Genomic DNA, 21,658 nt, shown 5'->3' on the forward strand with positions numbered 1-21,658 from the left:
ATGTCTCAACGTGATTGGCACAGAGTCCTGTGCTTCTTCCTTTCTCTTGTGCTGTGCCTGGGCCAATAGATTTGTGAGTTGTATAGAGCTGTATAAAATATGAGTATTGTATTGATGACTTTTGTATCATCCATATATGTAACTGAGAAGCATGTAGGATCATAAGCAAAAAAGCTGAACAATAAACTAAATTGCATTAAACTACATTGTTTCTGAATATGAATGGAATAAATGAGGATTCTTCTCATTGCAGGGTTATAGTCATTTGGTTTGTTTAAAAGTAAACAACTGAAAATGGTTTCATTCAATACGTTTTACAATTAGTTTAAAGGGAATGCACATCCCTAGTGCATGAATTCTCTGCTTATCTTTATGTAGAGCTCCATCTTTGAAAGTTTATGCTTCTGTTATTTACCAATAGTTTTGCAGATGCTTGTTACTACCCCTCTCTAGTAGCTCCTACCCCTCAAGCAATCTATACATAGAGCAAATCACTTTTACCGTGACCTTTCCCTCATCGTCAATTCTACTCTATCAGCCTTCTACAGTATTGTTTTTGAATATTTTTACTGCTGTAATTGGCTATTGCTTATGTTTGATCTATTGTTACTGTGCACCGCCTTTAGTGAATTCCTTCAAAAAGGCGGTAAATAAAACCTAATAAATAAAAAAATAAAATAAAATATTTTGGCATATCATGTTCCCTCTCTGACTACGTTCAAATCTAGCTGAAAAAAAACCCTCACCTTTTTGAGTTTACTTGTATATGTTAAACCATAGTTCACTCTTATTATAGCCTCAATAATTATAACCATTTTCTATAATAAATAAATCCCCCAAAGCCACTTTTTTTCTCATCTTTGTGCCTTGACTAGATTGTACAGTCAAAGATAAGTGCACAGTCCTTTGTCTGTTTCTCTTTTGTACTTTTTCTAATGGCCTACCTTGTTTCTTTTACTTGCTAATGATTTGTGTATCTTCCCTTGAAAGAACTGCATGGTAATGAAAGCATGACCTAGCAGCTAGTGCACTGTGCTTTATTAAAGAAAGAAATTGTGGGATAGACACATAAGATTTGCTTTTATTATTTCTATTACACATACCAGATGCACATATAAAAAAGAGACAAGACAGTCCTTGCATTTTGGAACTTACAGTCTACTTAAAACAGACAGGACACACAGACATAATCAAGATTTTTAAAAATGTGTTTGCTTTTTTGGGGGGGGGGGGCACAGGGGGAGGGATTTGAAAAACTGATCTGGGTGAACTTGTTGGATTCTAAATCAATTAGGTATAAAATAAACTAGAATAATTGAGAAAGGCAACATTTAAATTATGTGAAAACTGCAAGAAAGAGATTTAAAAGTTTTAAAGGAAAATGGGGATGGTATCAGTCTCCAGCAATTCAGACCAGCAAATAAATATATAAATAAATAAATACATACATACATGATAATTATTAAAGGTCTTATTTTTTTAACCTGCATTAACCAGTTAAGACATCTTAATGCACATTAATATATGTTGCAGTTAAGTGCATAATAGGTCAGTGGGTCCCACTGAGATTAACAGAACTTGCTTTAGTTAACTGTGTTAATTCCCGTGTCAAAGATTAAATAATCGGTAGGGTTAAGTAACTGAAAGGAGGGAGCACTTTAGCTGGACAAACCTGGAGGAGCTTTTAGTTATATGGCCTGAAACATCAACAATGTGCCATTGGCAGGTGAAGGAAGGGGAGGGGAGATCAGAGTGCAGACTTTCAGTTAATCCAGATGGGGAGGTGAACATTCCAGGTGCCAGCTTGCCAGAAAGCAGAACTTTTACAGGAAGTATGGAGATAAGAACACTAGCAAAAGAACTAACAAAGGCAGGCTTGCTCTATGGAAAGTTTTCACAAAGAAATGTTATATGATAATTGGCAATGATGCAGTGGTGGTGGTGGTGGTGGGGTAAATGTGATCAGTGTCCAATGAGAAACATAGGGGCAGACAAAGAAGAAAAGACTATATAAACCTGCAGACCTTACAGAACGGTGTGCCTGCTTGCTTTTAGAGACACCCATTCTTGCAAGAGTGTAATTGTTATTTTTGACAGTAAATTAATTGCTTCATCAATCTGATTTTGTGAGTCCTATTTTGGTATAGGTTCTCAGGTTACCTGGGGGCTATTTATAACATGGGGAAGGGAGGAGAACTTCTGTTTGAGGAGGAGAGGGATGGAGAAGGGCTTCAAATATTTAATAAAAGCAGAGCTCCTAAATTTAGGATCCTAAGTGCCTAGATATGTCCCCTATTTTCAACCAAACACAAGATCCTACATTTTCAGCTAAAAATTCAGCAATTTAACTGGGCAGAGGAGAGACTTCGCGCCTTCTGTCTCGCTGCACCCTACGCCTGGAATAAACTTCCTGAGCCCCTACGTCTTGCCCCATTCTTGGCCACCTTTAAATCTAGACTGAAAGCCCACCTCTTTAACATTGCTTATGACTCATAACCACTTGTAACCACTCGCCTCCACCTACCCTTCTCTCCTCCTTCCTGTACACATTAATTGATTTGATTACTTTATTTTTTGTCTATTAGATTGTAAGCTCTTTGAGCAGGGACTGTTTTTCTTCTATGTTTGTGCAGCGCTGCGTACGCCTTGTAGCGCTATAGAAATGCTAAATAGTAGTAGTAGTAGTAGTAGTAGTAGTAGTAGTATAATGGAACCTAGACACTTAGATTCTGTTGGATACTAGTGTAACCCGATATCAATGGCCCTAAGATCTTATGTGATGTATCAGACCTTAGTACTGTAGGTAACATAGAGGTACTTATATCAGATAACATTACAAGATAGCAATACTCTGGACTCGGTCTAGGGGTGTACTGAAGCCCACTAACAAGCAAATTAGCAGTGCTATAAGAATAAATCATGCCACAGAGATGAAATATATATGTTTATTAGGTAAAGAAAAATATATATAAACTAGTAAAAAAGCCCCATTTCTGAGTCCAATGAAACGGGCGCTAGCAAGGTTTTCATCGTAGTGTGTATGTTTGAGAAAGTGTGTATGAGAGTAACTGTGTGAGAGAGACAGAGTGAATGTGCAAGTGTGTGTGTGACATAGAGTGAGAGTGAGGCTGTCTGTGTCAGTGTGTATGTGAGAATGTGAGCGAGTGTGTGTGTGAGAAACAATGAGAGTGTGGGGCAGGGACCCCCCTCCGTGTCCCGCCCTCCTTCCCCCTCCCCCCATCTTCCCTCCCCTCCCTTTCCTTGGGATACACATTTGTTTATATCTTGTTTGTACTGTATATTGTATTGTGATAACATATTTTATTCTTAAGTACTATGAATGTTGTTTGTTGAGCAATGAAGTAGTATATAAAAAAATGGTTTAAAATAAATGAAACCCAGAAGACATTTCTGAAAATAACTGGGGTCTCAGTCATAGGTACCTGGTCTGTGGGTGTAGTGATGCTGAGCACCCTCAGTATTGATCAAGGTCCTTTCTTATGTCCTGCGAGGTGTAATTTGTGCACTCATTTTGAAACGTCAGTGCCTATGGTCTCAGCAAGTCCAGTCAACAACCTAAGGTTTGCAGCCCTGCTGTGTTCCAGCTAACTGCAGTCGTTTGTTGCTCCAGGTTTGCTGCTTTCAGTTTCAACTGCATTTCAGCCTTTCAGGGTCGTGGCCCTCCCATTGCAACGTTAAAGCTGGCTCCGTCCCTCCCTCCGACGTTCAGGCAGGCTGGCTGGCTGCCTCCCTCCCTCCGTCGTTCAGGCTGCCTGCCTGCCTTTCTCCCACTGATGCGGGCTCCCTGCCCCAAAACACGGCCATTTTCACCTTTCCTCTCCTCCTCCCCGAGCAGACATAAGCCCCCTGCCTCCTCCCCCAGCCGCACACTCCCACCAGCCCTCCTCTCCCCCCTGCTTCCCCCCCCCCCCCCCAATGCCTTGCCGGGGCCTCCACCTCGGCCTCTTCTGAGGAAGTCATCCCCCTCCTGGAGCGATTCCAGATGGAGGTGGTACTAGTACATGGTGAGTTTCCAAAGGATTATACATCTTCCATTTTTGTATACCTGCTGTATACTTCATGCTAGTTTATTCATTTGTATTAGTTTTAAGTTTGTTATCATATCAGTCCGGGAATAAGGTCCAAGATTTATGTATCTGAATGTAGACAGCACAGTCAGTAGATGAGGCCTTGTTGTAGCTAAGCTAACCTTGTCAATTGCTTACAAGGTATGCAGTTCACTGGTTTAGGAAAACAGTCTCTGGCTCTCTTCAGAGCTTTCTATCCACCTGCCAGTTGTCTGGTGTTCTTCCTTCTCGTGTTCTTCCTCTTCACTCTCCTCCCCGACTGAACTTTCTTCAGTCCAAATCTTTGGTATCCAATGGTCCAGATGATACCTAATGACCAATCGCATATGATGACCTCATGTCCAGCCACCTGCATGTTCCAGAAGCAAACCTTTGTTATAGATGTCATGCCAACTCCTTGTTAGCTCAGATCCTCCAGGATGATTGCATATTCCTGTAGCCGAGAGCTTCTCTCCCCCAACGTTCCCAGGAGATAACGGGGCTAATTGGCAATACAGAGAATATGTCCTTGGATGAAGTAATCAGGCAATGCTAAGCAATAATTTTCCTTTCTGTAACCAAGCTGATTTCTGAAGTTAAAGATGTACTCAGGTCACAGGTTGTAGAATCCATCTTGTTATAAGAATGGTTCAGGCTTGTATATGCCCAGGTCAGCAAAGGTGAGATCTCAGGTAAATACCCCTACAGTACTCATATCCCATATACAGTATTACTAGCTCTACACAAGCCTCTACTTGTGGAACTTAGTGTACAGTTTGACTGATTTGCCAGATTCTCTCCCACCTAAGAAGGCCCAGTATCTTCACAAGCTGGCCAAGCAGCAGAAAGCATGTCATAAATTACTGGGCAGGGGCAAATATGATACTTTTGATGTGGCAGCCAGGATCTCTGCACATGCGATGCATAGACTCTCATGGCTGCATGTCTCTGACTTGGACCTGGCAGTCCAGCAGAGGTTGGTGGACGCTATGTGCCGTGGAGATAATCTTTTTTGGAGAGAAGGTGGAGGAAGTCACAAATCTCATCAAAAAACACACTGATACCATCGACACTCTCTCCTGGCAAGCACATTCTATCCCCTCCTCATCTAGGAGGATTTTGGGCAAGTTGAAGAAGGTGTAGGTACACTCCTTCTTGCCTCACTCAGCAAGCGCAGCCCCAGGGTGCTCATTCTCATCAAAAGCGTGTGCCTAAGGCCCAGCCAGCACCCCAGTTAAAACAAGGGACAAGGTTTTGACTGACTCCAGCAAAGCATAGTCATAATCAAAGTAACTTGTCTCAGACAACCTACCAGTGGGAGGGAGGCTGAGTTTTTCCAAGATAGGTGGCCCCTTGTAATCTCCAACTGGTGGGTTCTTCAAATAGTTTGTCTCGGTTACGCCCTACATTGGCAACAAAGACCACCAAATTGCTCCCCGAGAGCACCTTGCTTCAGCTCTCACCACAAAGAGATACATAGTAACGTGGTAACATAGTAGATGACGTCAGAGAAAGACCTATATGGTCCATCCAGTCTGCCCAACAAGATAAACTCATATGTGCTATTTTATGTGCGTACCTGACTTTGATTTGTATCTGCCATTTTCAGGGCACAGACCATAGAAGTCTGCCCAGCACTAGCCCTGCCTCCCACCACTGGCTCTGCCACTCAATCTCTGCTAAGCTTCTGAGGAACCATTCCTTCTGAACAAGATTCCTTTATGTTTATCCCACGCATTTTTGAATTCCGTTACCGTTTTCATCTTCACCACCTCCCATGGGAGGGCATTCCAAGTATCCACCACTCTCTCCATGAAAAAATACTTCCTGACATTTTTCTTGAGTCTGCCCCCTTCAATCTCATTTCATGTCCTCTAGTTCTACCGCCTTCCCATCTCCGTCAAAGGTTCGTTTGCGGATTAATACCTTTCAAATACTTGAACGTCTGTATCATATATTTGCAAAGAAACTCTCCACCCTTCTAAAGGCCCATGCAACTGAATTCATTCCACCAGGGGAAAAACCAAAAGGATTCTATTCCAGGTACGTCCTTGTGCCAAAGAAAACAGGGGGGATGCATCCCATCCTAAACCTAAGAGCCTTGAACAAATTCCCAGTCAAAGAAAAGTTCAGGATGGTTTCTCTGGGCACCCTTCTCCCAATAATTCAGGATCAAGATTGGTTATGCTTTCTGGACTTAAAGGATGCCTACACACATATCCCAATACTTCCAGGTAACAGGAGGTATTCTCAGATTTCAGGTGGGAACACAGCACATTCAGTACCGTGTCCTGCCATTTGGCCTCACGTCAGCTCCCAAAATGTCTAGTGGTAGTCGCAGCATCGCTATGCAGACTAGGAGTCCACGTGTTTCCCTACCTAGACGATTGACTGGTAAAGAGCACAACAAAGGACAATGTTCAGGAGTTTATGCAGAGAACTATTTGAATGCTAGAACTACTAGGATTTGTTTTAAATTACCCCGTCTCATCTGCTCCCTGTTCAACAATAGGAGTTCATTAGAGCACTGCTAGATAACAAGGCAGGAGCGAGCCTTTCTTCCTGTGCTGAGAGTGAACACAATAGTCAAATTCACCACATGGGTTTGAGTCAGCCAGCAGGTCACAGCTTGGCAGATGTTGAAGTTAGTAGGCCACATGGAGGGGCATAATCGAAAGGGGCGCCCAAGTTTCCTGAGGACATCCCAGCGAAGGGGCGGGGAAACCCATATTATTGAAACAAGATGAGTGTCCATCTTTCGTTTCAATAATATGGTCGCTTAACATTTAGGTCGTCCCTAGAGATGGTCGTCCTTAGACTTGGTCGTTTTTGATTTTTGTCGATAATGGAAACTAAGAACGCCCATCTCAGAAACGACCAAATGCAAGACCTTTGGTTGTGGGAGGAGCCAGCATTCATAGTGCACTAGTCCCCCTGACATGCCAGGACACCAACTGGGCACCCTAGGGGGCACTGCAGTGGACTTCAGAAAAACTCCCAGGTACATAGCTCCCTTACTTTGTGTGCTGAGCCCCCCAAAACCCACTCCCCTCAACTGTATACCACTACCATAGCCCTTATGGGTGAAGGGGGGCACCTAGATGTGGGTACAGTGGGTTTCTGGTGGGTTTTGAAGGGCTCACATTTACCACCACAAGTGTAACAGGTAGGGGGGATAGGCCTGGGTCCGCCTGACTGAAGTGCACTGCACCCACTAAAACTGCTCCAGGGACCTGCATACTGCTGTCATGGAGCTGGGTATATTTGAGGCTGGCAAAAAATATTTAAAAAAAAATTTTGAGGGTGGGAGGGGGTTAGTGACCACTGGGGGAGTAAGGGGAGGTCATCCCCGATTCCCTCCGGTGGTCATCTGGTCAGTTCGAGCACCTTTTTGTGTCTTGGTATTAAAAAAAAAAAGGACCAGGTAAAGTCATCCATGTGTTCGTCAGGGACGCCCTTTTTTTCCCATTATGGGTCGAGGACGACCATGTGTTAGGCACGCCCAAGTCCCGCCTTCGCTACGCCTCCGACACGCCCCCAGGAACTTTGGTCATCCCTGCAACGGAAAGCAGTTGGGGACGCCCAAAATTGGCTTTCTATTATACCGATTTGGGCGACCCTGTGAGAAGGACGCCCATCTTGTGATTTGTGTCGAAAGATGGGCGTCCTTCTCTTTCGAAAATAAGCCTGATGTTGTCCACTGTGCATGTCACTCCCTTGGCACATCTTCACATGAGAACCGCCCAGTGGACCCTAGTTTCTGAGTGGTCTCATGTCATCTTAGTGACTCTAGAGCTCATTCAATCCCTTCTCAGGTGAACGATTTGATCCAGTTTGACTATGGGACTTCTATTCCAAATTCCTCAGCCTTGGAAGGTGCTGATGATGGATGTATTCCACCTTTGGTGGAATGTTCACTTGGATGGGCTTCACACTCAGGGTGCTTGGTCAGCTCAGAAGACACATCAACCTTCTGGAGATATGGACACTGTGGAACACTCCTAAAGATTTTCAGAGCTTGGCTGTTCAACCAAATTGTATTCATCCAACATACAATCAGGTTATGATATATTACACCTACAAGCAAGGGGTACAAGATCATACCTTCTGTGTCAAGAGGCTGTCTGAATGTGGCAATGGGCTGTCTACAATGGGATAGTTCCAGAGCCACATTCCTGGCAGGGGAAGTCTAACTGGCAGGGGAAGTCTAACAGCCTGGCTGACAGACTGAGCAGTGTTATGCAACCGCATGAGTGGTCGCTTAGCATGGGTGTTGCATGTGAGATTTTCTGAGAGTGGGGCACTCCCTTGGTAAATCTCTTTGCCACCCCTTATAATCACAAGGTACCTCAGTACTGCTCCAGGCTCAGAGCACACGAAAGGCTAGTGTTGGATGCTTTCCTCCTCCATTGGGGGAATGGTCTTCTATATGAGTATCCTCCCATCCCTTTTCATGGGGAAGACTTTGCTGAAACTAAGGCAAGACCCATATTGGACCAGACAGATCTGGTTCCCTCTTGTTCTGGAGTTATCCAACCTTGGAGATCGGAGTGTTTTCCAACCCTCATAAAACAGAACGAGGGATCTCTTCTACATCCCAAACTCCAGTCTCTAGCCCTCACAACCTGGTTGTTGAGAGCTTAGAATTTGTTTCCTTGCATCCCCCAGAGGATGTTTCCAGAGTTTTGCTGGCTTCCAGGAAGGATTCCATTGAAGAGATATTATTCTTTCAAATAGAGGAAGTTTGCTGTTTGGTGTGAGGACAAGGCCCTAGATCCTCTTTTTTGCCCTATACAGTCCCTGTTTGAATACCTTCTACTCCTCTCTGTCTGGCCTTAAGACCAACTCTGAAAGGTTCACCTCAGTGCAATTAGTGCTTACCATCACCATGTAGAAGGTAAGCCCATCTCTGGATAGCCTCTTGTTGTTTGATTCATGAGAGATTGACTTTTGATTTTCTTCGAAGACAGCCGGCCATTACTTCTCATATACCAACCTACCTCCCCTTGGAGTTGTCTTAAAAAGCTATATTACTGTACCGATGGACCCGTGCTCATGAGGCAGGCAGGAAGGCACTCACATATGTGTGGTGGAAGCACTGCTGTGAACTCTTAAAGCTGTACAATGCAGGGCAGTGTTTCCGCATTGGGCGCAATGGATGACATCACCCACACGATGATTAATGGCCTGCAGTCCTCGGAGAATACCTGCTACAGGTAAGTATCTTTGCTATATTGCCTGCCTGTGTCCTGCCTATGCACTGCCCTTGAGTAAGCAAGGTAGTCGCATATTTACAGAACAGTGTGTAGGCCCCCTTTTGGTGCAGCTTGGTAAAAGGGGCCCATTGTTCTTTACTGATTTTAAACACAGCACTTTTTTTTGGCATTTACAAGAAATCTGACCAAAATTGAACTTATATTTTGTATTTAAGTAATTTTTTGAGTGCAGTAACATGATGTTCCTATAATCCAATATTTTACAGCCAGTGAATTCTTGATTCCCCAGCAATTATCCTTGTCCCTGTAGGATGAGGTTGCATAATACGTAACATTCAACATCCTTTAGACAGTTTTGTCTGTTTCAAGTTTTAATGTTCCTGTTAATGTAATGCATGTTCATTGTATTTAGATTTCACTTAATAATGTTCTTTCCAATTTTAGAGTATGATAACTCTATGAAAAGAAAAGACATATATTTGCTTTAATAGGTTTGGTTTTAATTAGAGTAATTTTTTAGTAATTTCACACCATGGAACTAACTGAGGTGCACCTACTTTATCAAGCAAATTATTATTATTATTATTTTTAATACAATAGGCTCCAGGCATAGGGATTTTTTTTTTCTTTGCCTGTATACGTAAATGTGTCAGCCAGTAATGACTTCCCATCATAACATGTCAGATTATATTTTTATTCATCGTTTAGACTGTTTTTATCTCCATGCTGACAAGGTTAGAAAGGAATAATTTCATGAGCCCAAGTTATTGTATTTACCAGTTCAGCTCTCTCATTTGTCCTTCCAACACAGCTGGTTTTTACCTAACATCTTTTAAAAATTAGTTTAGAGATTACGACTTTCAAATTCTATTAATATTCTAGGAGTTTTTTGCTGCAGAAAAAAAGAAAACAGAACATCATAGCCTAAGAAACACACGATCAGTTAAATTCATACCTTAAATTATCTCCACAGGGTCCATTGATTGGTCTTTTGTAGGTTGTTTTTATACATCTCTGGGATAGTGGGAGTAATAACTCAGCAGTGATTTCCCTGGTGCTTATATATAACAAACATATTGTTAGGAAAATGAAGGATGGAGATTACTGGGCCATACAGTCATTAGGTGGTTTAATGAAGTGCTGCAGGTTATCTGGGGGCAAGTCCCGTAGCACTAATGACATTCTCTTCCCTGCAGCAGAGAACCTTAAAGTAACAATGTAGGAATTAACACTTCTGCAATACAATAAAATTATAAATGATCCAGATGAGCAGGAAAAAGAAAAAAAGTCCTTTCACAGTTGGAGTGAAAATTTGCAATATGGAGTCATTCATCAATTGCTTAACTTAAAGGGAAAGACGGCTTTTTAATATGATTTTACTGATGTAGAAAGGTGGAAGAATTGGAAAACAGGTACAATCATTTTTCTTTTCTGTGACTTATTTCAACTTAATTTACGACACTATTTATAATCCCCTAGTATTTTAAAGTAGATAAACATGCAAACATTAGGAATGTGTATTTTTTAGCACACTTTAAAAAATGTAGGGGAGTATTTATTAAAGTGTGTTAAGAATTTACCACATGAATTAGCATGCAGTAACAGTTATCATACAGTCACAGTAACATTTATTACTCTGCCGTGGCACCATGATCTAATTCATGCAGTAACTGCTTGGTACAGCAAGGGAGTGGGAAAGTCATGGAGAATGTGCAGGTCATGGGTATGGGCAGCACTTAAATTAGTGCTTGGTAAGTTACCATGTAGATTGTATGGTTACAAAGGTGGACTGAAAAATGGCTTGCGGTAGTGTAGGTGTGGGTTTTGGGCGCACGCCGATCTATTTTTTAGCGCGCCTGTAAAAAAGGCCGTTTTTTATTTTTGCCGAAAATGGATGTGTGGCAAAATCAAAATTGCCACTCATTCATTTTGGGTCGGAGACCTTACCGCCAGCCATTGACCTAGCAGTAAAGACTCATGCGATAACCAGGTGGTAATGACCTATATGCACCAAATGCCACTTGGTGCGCATCCGTTACACGTGCCCAAAAATAAAAAATATTTTTCAGACGTGTGTATCAGATGCACTCCAAAGAAGAAATTACCACAAAAGCCACGCAGTAGTCGGGCAGTAACTCCATTTTGGCACATATAGGGCGTGCATAGACGCTCACGAGGCTTAGTAAAAGGGACCCCATTATCTGTATGCATTTATCCTGTCCTGATACTTTAAACAATACCCAGTCCTCTATACTGGATGAGCACGCTTATCTCCCTTAGCAGTATCTTGAGGCAGCATCTCCCATCCCCGATCAGCATCTTGATGCACCCTTATTCCTCCAATCAGCATCCCTACCCACCTCTACTTTTAGGGGTCATCTAATAAGGTCAAATATTATGGAGCCAATATTCATCCCATGACTGACAGCTGCAGGCAGAATTAAAAGCCAGGATATTCAATGATGGGCATATCTGAGCACCATTCGCCCCATCCATGTCCAGTATCTCCCCTCCCCTTTCCTACCTTCTTCATGGTCAGTATCTCATCAACCCTTCCTCTTCCCTTTTCCCTTCCTTTGACACTGCTGCCCTACCTCTTCCTGGCTGCTGCATAGGTTCTTATCACTGGCATGATACCTTTCAGTACAGGACCAGGCTCAAGCACTGCCATAGCTCTTTCTCCCTTAATGCAATTCCTGCCTCTACTGAAAGGTCCCACATTGGTGCTGACTATCCGTGGAGCAACTGGGAAGAAGTAAGACCACTGCAGAGGAAAGGGGAGAAGATGAGATACTTGTCTACTGCCTTCAATTTTTGCCTCCCTAGATGGATGCCCAGTCCATCTAGTAACAGAAGTAGCCCTGATTCCATTTTGTGGTGATAATGTTATTTGGCACTTTTCCTATTATGTAATATTGATAAAAACAGCTATCATGTCACAAAAGTTAAAAGCTAAAATTAAATCCCTAGCATTAACCATGCCTGAATTGCTTAATTCTTCTTATCATCATGTGGTCATGTTCTTTGCCAGGTACATTCATTTCTTTCCAGGACACAATTGTACATCCTAGTTGATGGCTGAAGCAAGAACATGTAGTAGACAGAAGTTACCATGAAATAGCAGCCTTACTTACTGTTGCATGCGACCCTTATCTCTTATCTCTATGCTGATGACTCCCAAATCTACCTTTCTACCCCTGATATCTCACCTTGCATCCAAACCAAAGTTTCAGCGTGTTTGTCTGACATTGCTGTCTGGATGTCTCAACGCCACCTGAAATTAAACATGACCAAAACCGAGCTTCTCATTTTTCCCCCAAAACCCACCTCCCCACTCCCCCCGTTTTCTATTTCTGTTGATGGCTCTCTCATTCTCCCTGTCTCCTCAGCTCGAAACCTTGGGGTCATCTTTGACTCTTCTCTCTCCTTCTCTGATCATATCCAGCAGATCGCCAAGACCTGTCGTTTCTTTCTTTACAACATCCGTAAAATCCGCTGCTTTCTTTCCGAGCACTCTACCAAAACCCTCATCAACACCCTTGTCACCTCTCGTTTAGACTACTGCAATCTGCTTCTTGCTGGCCTCCCACTTAGTCACCTCTCCCCTCTCCAATCGGTTCAAAACTCTGCTGCCCGTCTTGTCTTCCACCAGGGTCGCTTTACTCATACTACCCCTCTCCTCAAGTCGCTTCACTGGCTCCCTATCCATTTTCGTATCCTGTTCAAACTTCTTCTACTAACCTATAAATGTACTCACTCTGCTGCTCCCCAGTATCTCTCCACACTCGTCCTTCCCTACACCCCTTCCCCTGCACTCCGCTCCATGGATAAATCATTCTTATCTGTTCTCTTCTCCACTACTGCCAACTCCAGACTTCACGCCTTCTGTCTCGCTGCACCCTACGCCTGGAATAAACTTCCTGAGCCCCTACGTCTTGCCCCATCCTTGGCCACCTTTAAATCTAGACTGAAAGCCCACCTCTTTGACATTGCTTTTGACTCGTAACCACTTGTAACCACTTGCCTCCACCTACCCTCCTCTCCTCCTTCCTGTACACATTAATTGATTTGATTTGCTTACTTTATTTTTTGTCTATTAGATTGTAAGCTCTTTGAGCAGGGACTGCCTTTCTTCTATGTTTGTGCAGCGCTGCGTAGGCCTTGTAGTGCTATAGATATGCTAAATAGTAGTAATAGTTATGGTCTGAATCCACTTTTCATTTTTCCAAGATTACTGCAATGCACCCCCCAAAAAAATTGGTATTAGATTTTTCTGCAGCAATATGCAGTATTTCAGTTTCTTCTTGATCCCAATGTTATTCAATGGCTACTGAACTCCTGGGGAAAACTGTAGTTTAAAACTCAGCACCAATCCTCCGAAACGACACCACCTTGTTATGGTAGAGGGGCTTGTGTGTTTCCATGACTCAGAAGGCTATGCTGTAGGGCCACCCATATTAGACAGGACTCTGAGGAGAAACCAGATGAAGTATATCCACAACCTCCCGGAGGACCAAGATTAGTGCCAGAAGATGCTGTGTTGGACAGAGCTCCGTAATCATCAAAGTTCTTTGGGTTCTGAGATGGGGAAGAGAAGGGGAAACCCCGGAACTACCTTTCCGTAGCCAAGGACTCTTCCCACATTTTCCGGCCAGTCTGTGAGAATCACGGTGTCTGTCTAGTAATGGAGGGAAGTGTGACTGCGAGTGGCCCCAAAAGGTTGGGGCAGAATTTGGAATATATGTTGGCTAAACTGACATGTGGCTTCTTCAACCTGGAATCACACTGGCTGGGAGCTTGGGAGGGGTCACTCTCTGAGAAGGAATATGGTTTGCTGCTCCAATGGAGAAAAACTTCCTGGCATCCTCTTCCCCAGTTTAAAAGAATGGGAGGAATGCTTGAGTGGAATAAACAGTGTCATTGACCTGGGGCCATCTTATTCCCTATACCAGTTAGCTGAGTCTAGAAGCGGGAAGATCTGAGGTTATGTTGGGCTGGCTATCAGCCATCTTTCAGATAGTGGACTCTTCTCTACAGGTGACATCTTTTAATTATCTACCTTATAATTATGTTATTACTACCAGTCATGATCTGGGGAGCATCCAGAGTTTGTATGCCTAGACAATGGTCAGCATAAAGTGACTCTTTGGATTTGACAGTTCTTCTGGAGAATTCCATGGAGTTAGTTACCTTAAGAACTTTTTCGCTAACCGCTCGCTATAACAGTAGTACCGCTAGGCTACCACAGCAGCCTGGTGGTACTTCCTACCCATACCACGCCATCATTTCTGGCATTACAAAAAATGTATTTATTTTTGTAGCTCTGGACTGTAGTCAGCGGAATCAGGCAATGCCGCTCACTGCCCGGTTCCAACCGGGTTAGTGCAGGAGCCCTTACCACCAACTCAATGGGTGGTGGTAAGGGCTCCCCTTCAAAATGGCCATGTGGCAAGTGCTTTACTTGACACCCAGCCATTTCCTGCAGGAAAGCGAGACCTTCCCTTTTACCAGCTGCGGTAAAAGGGGGCCTCACACCAGTGCCGGCACCCTTTGGCCACAGCTTGGTAAAAGGGGCCCATAGTAAGTGACAGCAGATAAAGACCTGAATGGTCCATCCAGTCTGCTCAATAGTCACATTCATTATTGGTGCTGTAGATGAAGCTCCAAACAGGGCTCTATCACGGCGAACCCTCCTCTCCAATCATAGAATATTCCTATCTCGCACTTTGTGTTTATGATGTACATATGCAATGGTTTCTTCTCTCAGAACAGCCCCGGCTGCTTCCCAAAATAAAATCGATCAGTCCAAGTGGACCAGATTATGTCTGTGATATTCTTGCAAATCAAAAGGCAACCGCCAGTGACTCTGACCTCCATTCTCCCCTCACTAAGATGAAGCTGAATCCATGTCATGGCATGATCAGATATGGCATACTCCCCAATCCTGGCCCTGGAAATCCTAGGAAAAAAAACCTTAGAAACCAATATATAGTCAATCCTAGATTGATTGGAATATGCCTGAGACAAATGGGATAGTCATGCTCGCCTGAATGTAACACTCTCCAAACATCAATCAAATCCAAGGCATTACAAAGTAACAGTAATCCCCTTGAGAAATCCAAACATACTCCTGGCAGAGAAGAGGATTTATCCAAAGTGAGATCAAAAACTGAGTTGAAATCCCCTCTCAAAATGACATTTCCGAGCTGCAGGGGTGATAAAACATCAATCAAGGAATGAAATACCTTGTTAAATACATTGGGGCCAAAAAATTTGTTTGTCTAGCTTCTTCTTTCTAGCTAGTAGAATATTGGCAAAAATGTACCATCCCTCATTGTCTTATTTGAGGACTCTGTATGTGAACATCAAGCCTTTTATGGAAAAGAATGTGGACTCCAGCCTTCCTGTTCATTGCCTGGGATTCTACTAGTTTCCCCACCCACCATTTCTGGAATTGTTTATGCTCTATAGAAGAAAGACGGGTCTCCTGCAGCTGTGCTATGCCAATAATTTCTGTCTATGGAGCGCTTGGAGTATTTTTTGTCATTTGATGGGTGAGGTAACCCTACCCACGTTCCAAGATACTATCTTAATTGGTGACACCAGGCATAGTACCCATGAATATTAAATATGAGAAAATATATATAGATAGGAGAAGGAGCCATTCCAGCCAGAAGCTTCCCCCCCCCCCCCCCCAAAAAAAAAAAAAAAAAAAAAAACAAGAATAGAACAGAGAGATACCATTCAGGCAGCCACATAAACACATTTATGTTTCAACATTTTTTATTGATGAAATTGAAAGCAAGCTCTATAAATTGCATGTTACAAAGCCAAATCTTCCAAACATGAACGTAAGAACAATCATATCATCAACAGTTTAACTTTTCCTTCCCACCCGTACCCCTCCCCTAACCCTCCCTACCCTCCACTTCTAATTATAAACAATTTTATTGATGACACATCATAAGAAACAGCCACCCAACTTCATCGACAGTATGGATCCAAACTCTGGAGAATACTCAGCTGACCGAACTTGGTCAAACTTCACGCTCCTCACTGCCGAAACAGTTGCCCAGGCAATCAAAAGATTCTCCAGAACCCACTGCAAACTGGATACCTGCCCTAGCTACTTACTAAAATTCGCCCCTGACCGCTTCATAACAGACCTCACATCCCACCTAAACTACATGCTCCAACAAGGTCTTTTCCCTGAGGAATATGGCAACATCCTACTCACCCCAATCCCAAAAGATACCAAGAAAAAAACAACCGAACTCGCCAACTATCATCCAGTTGCATCTATCCCACTAACAGTCAAACTGATGGAAAGCATGGTGAACAAACAGATTACTGACTACATGGACAAGTTCTCATTACTACATTAATCACAATCGGGATTCCGCCCCCTCCACCTCCATAGTACCGAAACTGTGCTAATCACTCTCCTGGCCAAATTCAAGCAGGAAATAGCTATACGCAAAAACATACTTCTCCAATTCGATATGTCGAGTGCTTTTGACACAGTAAACCACAACATACTACTAAGACTCTTAGACTACTTCGGGATTGGTGGAAATATACGTAGCTGGATCAAGGGTTTTCTAACCACCAGAACATACCAAGTGAAATCAAACTTAAACATATCTCCCCCTTGGAAAGCAGACTGTGGAGTACCTCAAGGATCACCACTATCACCAACACTTTTCAACATAATGATGATCCCACTGGCCAAGTCCTTATCAAAGCAAGGCCTCAACCCATTCATCTATGCAGACAATGTCACAACATACATTCCCTTCAGACATGATCTAACAGAAATCAATAATGAAATCAAACTCGGTCTGAACACCATGGACTCATGGGCAAATTCTTTTCAAATGAAACTGAACACTGAAAAAACACACTGCCTTCATCCTCTCACCTCAACACAACACGTACAAACCCACAACCTTAATCACCCCAGACCACACCCTCCCTATCTCCGACAGTCTGAAAATACTCGGCGTTACAATCGACCACAACCTCACATTCGAGAGCCAAGTGAACTCCACAACAAAGAAAATGTTCCACTCAATGTAGAAACAAACGCGTAAAACCTTTCTTCCCGAGGGAAATATTTCGCAACCTTTTACAATCAATGGTACTAAGCCATACAGACTATTGCAACGGAATCTTTGCGGGATGCAAAGAACAACTGACAAAGAAACTTCAGACTGCTCAAAAGACAGCAGCCAGGTTGATATTTGGTAATCATGATTCGAAAATGCCAAACTCCTCTGGGCAAAACTGCACTGGCTTCCAATCAAAGAACGTATCACCTTCAAATTCTGCACCCTGGTCCACAAAATTATCTATGGCCAAGTCCCAGGATATATGACAAACCTCATTGACCTGACAATCAGAAACATATCTAGTTCATCTCGAACATACCTAAACCTCCACTACCCAAACTGCAAAGGACTCAAATACAAAGCAACCTACACATCCAGCTTCTCCTATATAAGCACACAATTATGGAACACACTGCCAAAAGCTGTGAAAACAACCTATGACCACCCATATCAGCCCTCTTCTGAAGTCACTTCACTGGCTCCCTATCCGTTTCCATATACAGTTTGGGCTCCTCTTGTTGACCTATAAGTGCATTCACTCTGCTGCCCCTCACTGCCTCTCCACCTCGTCTCTCCCTACACTCCTTCCTGGGAACTCCATTCACTGGGCGAGTCTCTCCTGGTTGCACCCTTCTCCTCCATTGCTAACTCCAGACTACGTTCATTTTGTCTCACTGCACCTTATGCCTGGAACAGACTTCCTGAGCCATTACGTCAAGCTCCATCCCTGGCCGCCTTCAAATCCAGGCTGAAGGCCTACCTGTTTGATGCTGCTTTTAATTCCTAACTTGTCACCTGCTCGTAACCTTTATCTTGTCTTCCTCGCTTTAATAGTCCCTTTTCCCTATGTGTCCTATCTGTCTGTCCTACCCTTATCCCTTATTTGTCCTGTCTGTCTGTCCTGATTTAGATTGTAAGCTCTTGAGCAGGGACTGTCTTTTCTTCATGTTCAATTGTGAAGCACTGCGTACAACTGGTAGCGCGATAGAAATGATTTGTAGTAGTAGTAAACTTCAGGAAATCATTGAAAACCTACCTATTCAAAAAGGCATACCCCACTGACCCAACATAGATACCTACACTCGGCAACATAGCAAAACCAAAGCTCGTAATGGACACTATTTTATAACCTTTCCGCTCCTCAACCCCCATTGTACCTGATACACGTGTACCTTTATTTGACTACACTATCACCTTGTATTTGTTTCTCTACCGGACTAGGTGAAAGTCTTTACGGAACTATTTAAGCCACATTGAGCCTGCAAATAGGTGGGAAAATGTGGGATACAAATGCAACAAATAAATAAAAAATAAAAATTTCAAGATTTAAATCAATAATGAGCATGATATTATATACTTATTCATGGTCTTTCTTTGGTGTTTCTGGGACATAGACCATAGAAGTCCGCCCGGCTCTTTCCTTATGTTCCAACTACTGGAGTTGCTGTCAAAGCCCACTCCAGCCTATTCAATCCATCTTGACATTTGCGGGACAAAGACTGTAAAAGTCTGCCTGACACTGTCTTCATGTTCCAAACCACTGGGAAGTCAGGCGAAGCTCTCTCCATCCCATCCTAAACCGGATTGCCGTATGCTGGACTCAAACCGTATAAGGCAGCCCAGCACCGGCCTTAACTGATGTAGCCAGAGTCACCATCTAAGCACTTCCTGACATTCAAACACATATGGAACCCTTTAAGTTTTGGGGGTTTTTTTTATATCATTTGATTGTTATTTCCCTCTCTCTCGTATAGTTCCTGTTTGTTTTGATTCTAATTCTTGTCATTCAATTTGGATTATTTAAAGTATAATATATGAAATTTTATAAATGACAAATAAACTCACAACTACATTTTTGGAAATTATATGCGCCACTTGGTACACCACTGCAAACTCTGTAGTCAATGAGCAAATCCTCCTTAGTTGCTCACTGGCTGGCAGAAATTGATTTTTGTTTTGAATACAATCCATCATAGTGGGTTGAATCTTGAAATTGATTAGGCCTCTTTAGTATGATGCTGATATTGGATTGGTTTGTGTGAGATCAGGTGACCGAGGGGCCCTTTTACTAAGGTGCACAGGCGCCTACACCTCTGTACAACATGCGCCAAATTAGAACTACCACCCGGCCCTGGGCGGTAATTCTAATTTTGAAATGCATCCAAAACGCGTTTCAGAAAATAATTTATATTTTCTACCAAGTGATGCTAACTGGGCCGTAATCGGCAGTGTACACGTGCTGATGATTACCACACGGTTAATGCGTCATACCTTATTGCTTATTCAATGGGTGGCGGTAAGGTCTCAGGCCCAAAATAGATGCGCACTGATTTTTATTTTGCCGCACGTCCATTTTCAGCCAAAAAAGGCCTTTTTTGCAGGCACGCTGAAAAATGGGCCTGCACACATCCAATACATGCGCCTACACCAGTGCAGGCCATTTCTCGGCATGCCTTAGTAAAAGATCCCCTGATTCAGGTATGTGGGATGGCATTATGATTACTTTGTATTGTATTTTTATTGAGAGTGGAAGAAAGTGATGTAAATTTTTAAGTACTGATTCTTACAGATTGTTTTACTTAAAGGGCTGTTGTCCTGACACAGCATGTGATGAAAAATGGCTACCTTGGCGTAGGTCCTGAAGGAGTATTCAAATGGAACAATTCAAGATAAGTTTCACGTGCTTTTATAAAAATAGTTGTATGAATAAGAATAACAATTTCTTTAAAGTTCTTTTGAAAACATACTGTAAATAAGAAGCCAATGAAGAATTCAGAGAATCACTGGGCTGTGGTCCTGGTGTGAAACAAGTCACTGGACAGGCTTCAGGATAGTAATGAGTTTAAATGCCCCCATATGATTGAAATTATAAGAACATTATCAGTGCTGGTTTGTAATGTGTTTTGCATAGTGAACCAGGTAAGTAGGACTATGTAAATGGCAGTCCTGACTTTGCCCAGTTAGACATACAAGTACCACATTAAATATCAGCTGTGCCCATATAACTTCCAGGCATGGCCACTGACTCAGGTATTCAGCGGGATATGTCAGTGTTTATAACAATTTATGCTAATGTCAGCTCAACACTGACCCATAAGTTTACAGTTGAGGTAAAGATGGGTTAAGTGGCTCACCCAAGATCACAAGTAGTGTCAGTATGATTTGAACACTGACTTTCCTAGTTCTTAGTCCACTGCTCTAATCATTATGCTACTGCTCTATTCCATTAGTGAAAGCCAATCAGCTCATTAATATTTAAATCAGTTGTCACATAGCATGTGAAATAACAGGATTTAAAGGGGCATTTTAAATATGACTTCTAAATCTGATTTTGGATGTTTTGCTGACAATGTCCAAAAATCAAGTAGCGAACATAGACGTTTCTCTGGTTCGAAAATCGCTATCTTTCTGTTTTTGAAAATGTATTCGTTTCTTGAACAATTTTCTTTGGTACTTGTTCATACAATGCACTACTACATAAATATAAATGAGAACAAGTATTTTACTCCATTATGGCAACTGCATTATTTTTAGAGGAAAAGACTTCAGACTCCCGGTCACAGCTGTTCGCACTTAAGACTAAACTAGCTGACCGCTCTGCTCTGCGTGTCTGACATTCAGCCCACGCTGGCGAGAATCCTCATCAGTCATAAAAACCTCTTACACATCGATCTATCGATTTCATATATTTCATATATTTACTCGATGTGTGACTCAGATAATACTTAGCTGTGGTTAGTGCTAGGGCAAATCCAACTAGTCCAAGCCCGACGGTGAGCTCCCGCTTCGCTCGTAGCTTCTTAAGGAGCCGGACAAACTAGCCCTTCTCAGCACCTACAACCATGTAACAAATAATCATTAAATCAGCTGTCATTTAATAGAGAAAAGTAAATGAAAAAACTCACATATTCGGGAAACGAAAGCATACCTTCACGGACCACCAGCTTTCATCTGCGTGATTGCTCCTGCCAAACCGGAAGTATTTATACTACTTCCACTCTAGCTGTGATCTCATGTGTCTTAAAGAAACACTTTCCATTCTACTCTGCTGTTTAAACCTTCTGGCATTAGGGATCTGAAATATTCACGTTTATATGCCCTCCTGGTTCAACATTGTGTACAATATTCTCATAAATCTGAAGATCTTAAATGTTTAATATTGGACCATATTCCAGTAAACATTAGAGGGGGGGATCGTAATCGTCAGTTAATACGAAGAGAACAACGTTGGATCTATAGATTGAGATCCCTAATGCCAGAAGGT

The sequence above is a fragment of the Microcaecilia unicolor genome, chromosome 2, assembly GCF_901765095.1.
Source record: "Microcaecilia unicolor chromosome 2, aMicUni1.1, whole genome shotgun sequence".
NCBI classification, from domain to species: Eukaryota; Metazoa; Chordata; class Amphibia; order Gymnophiona; family Siphonopidae; genus Microcaecilia; species Microcaecilia unicolor.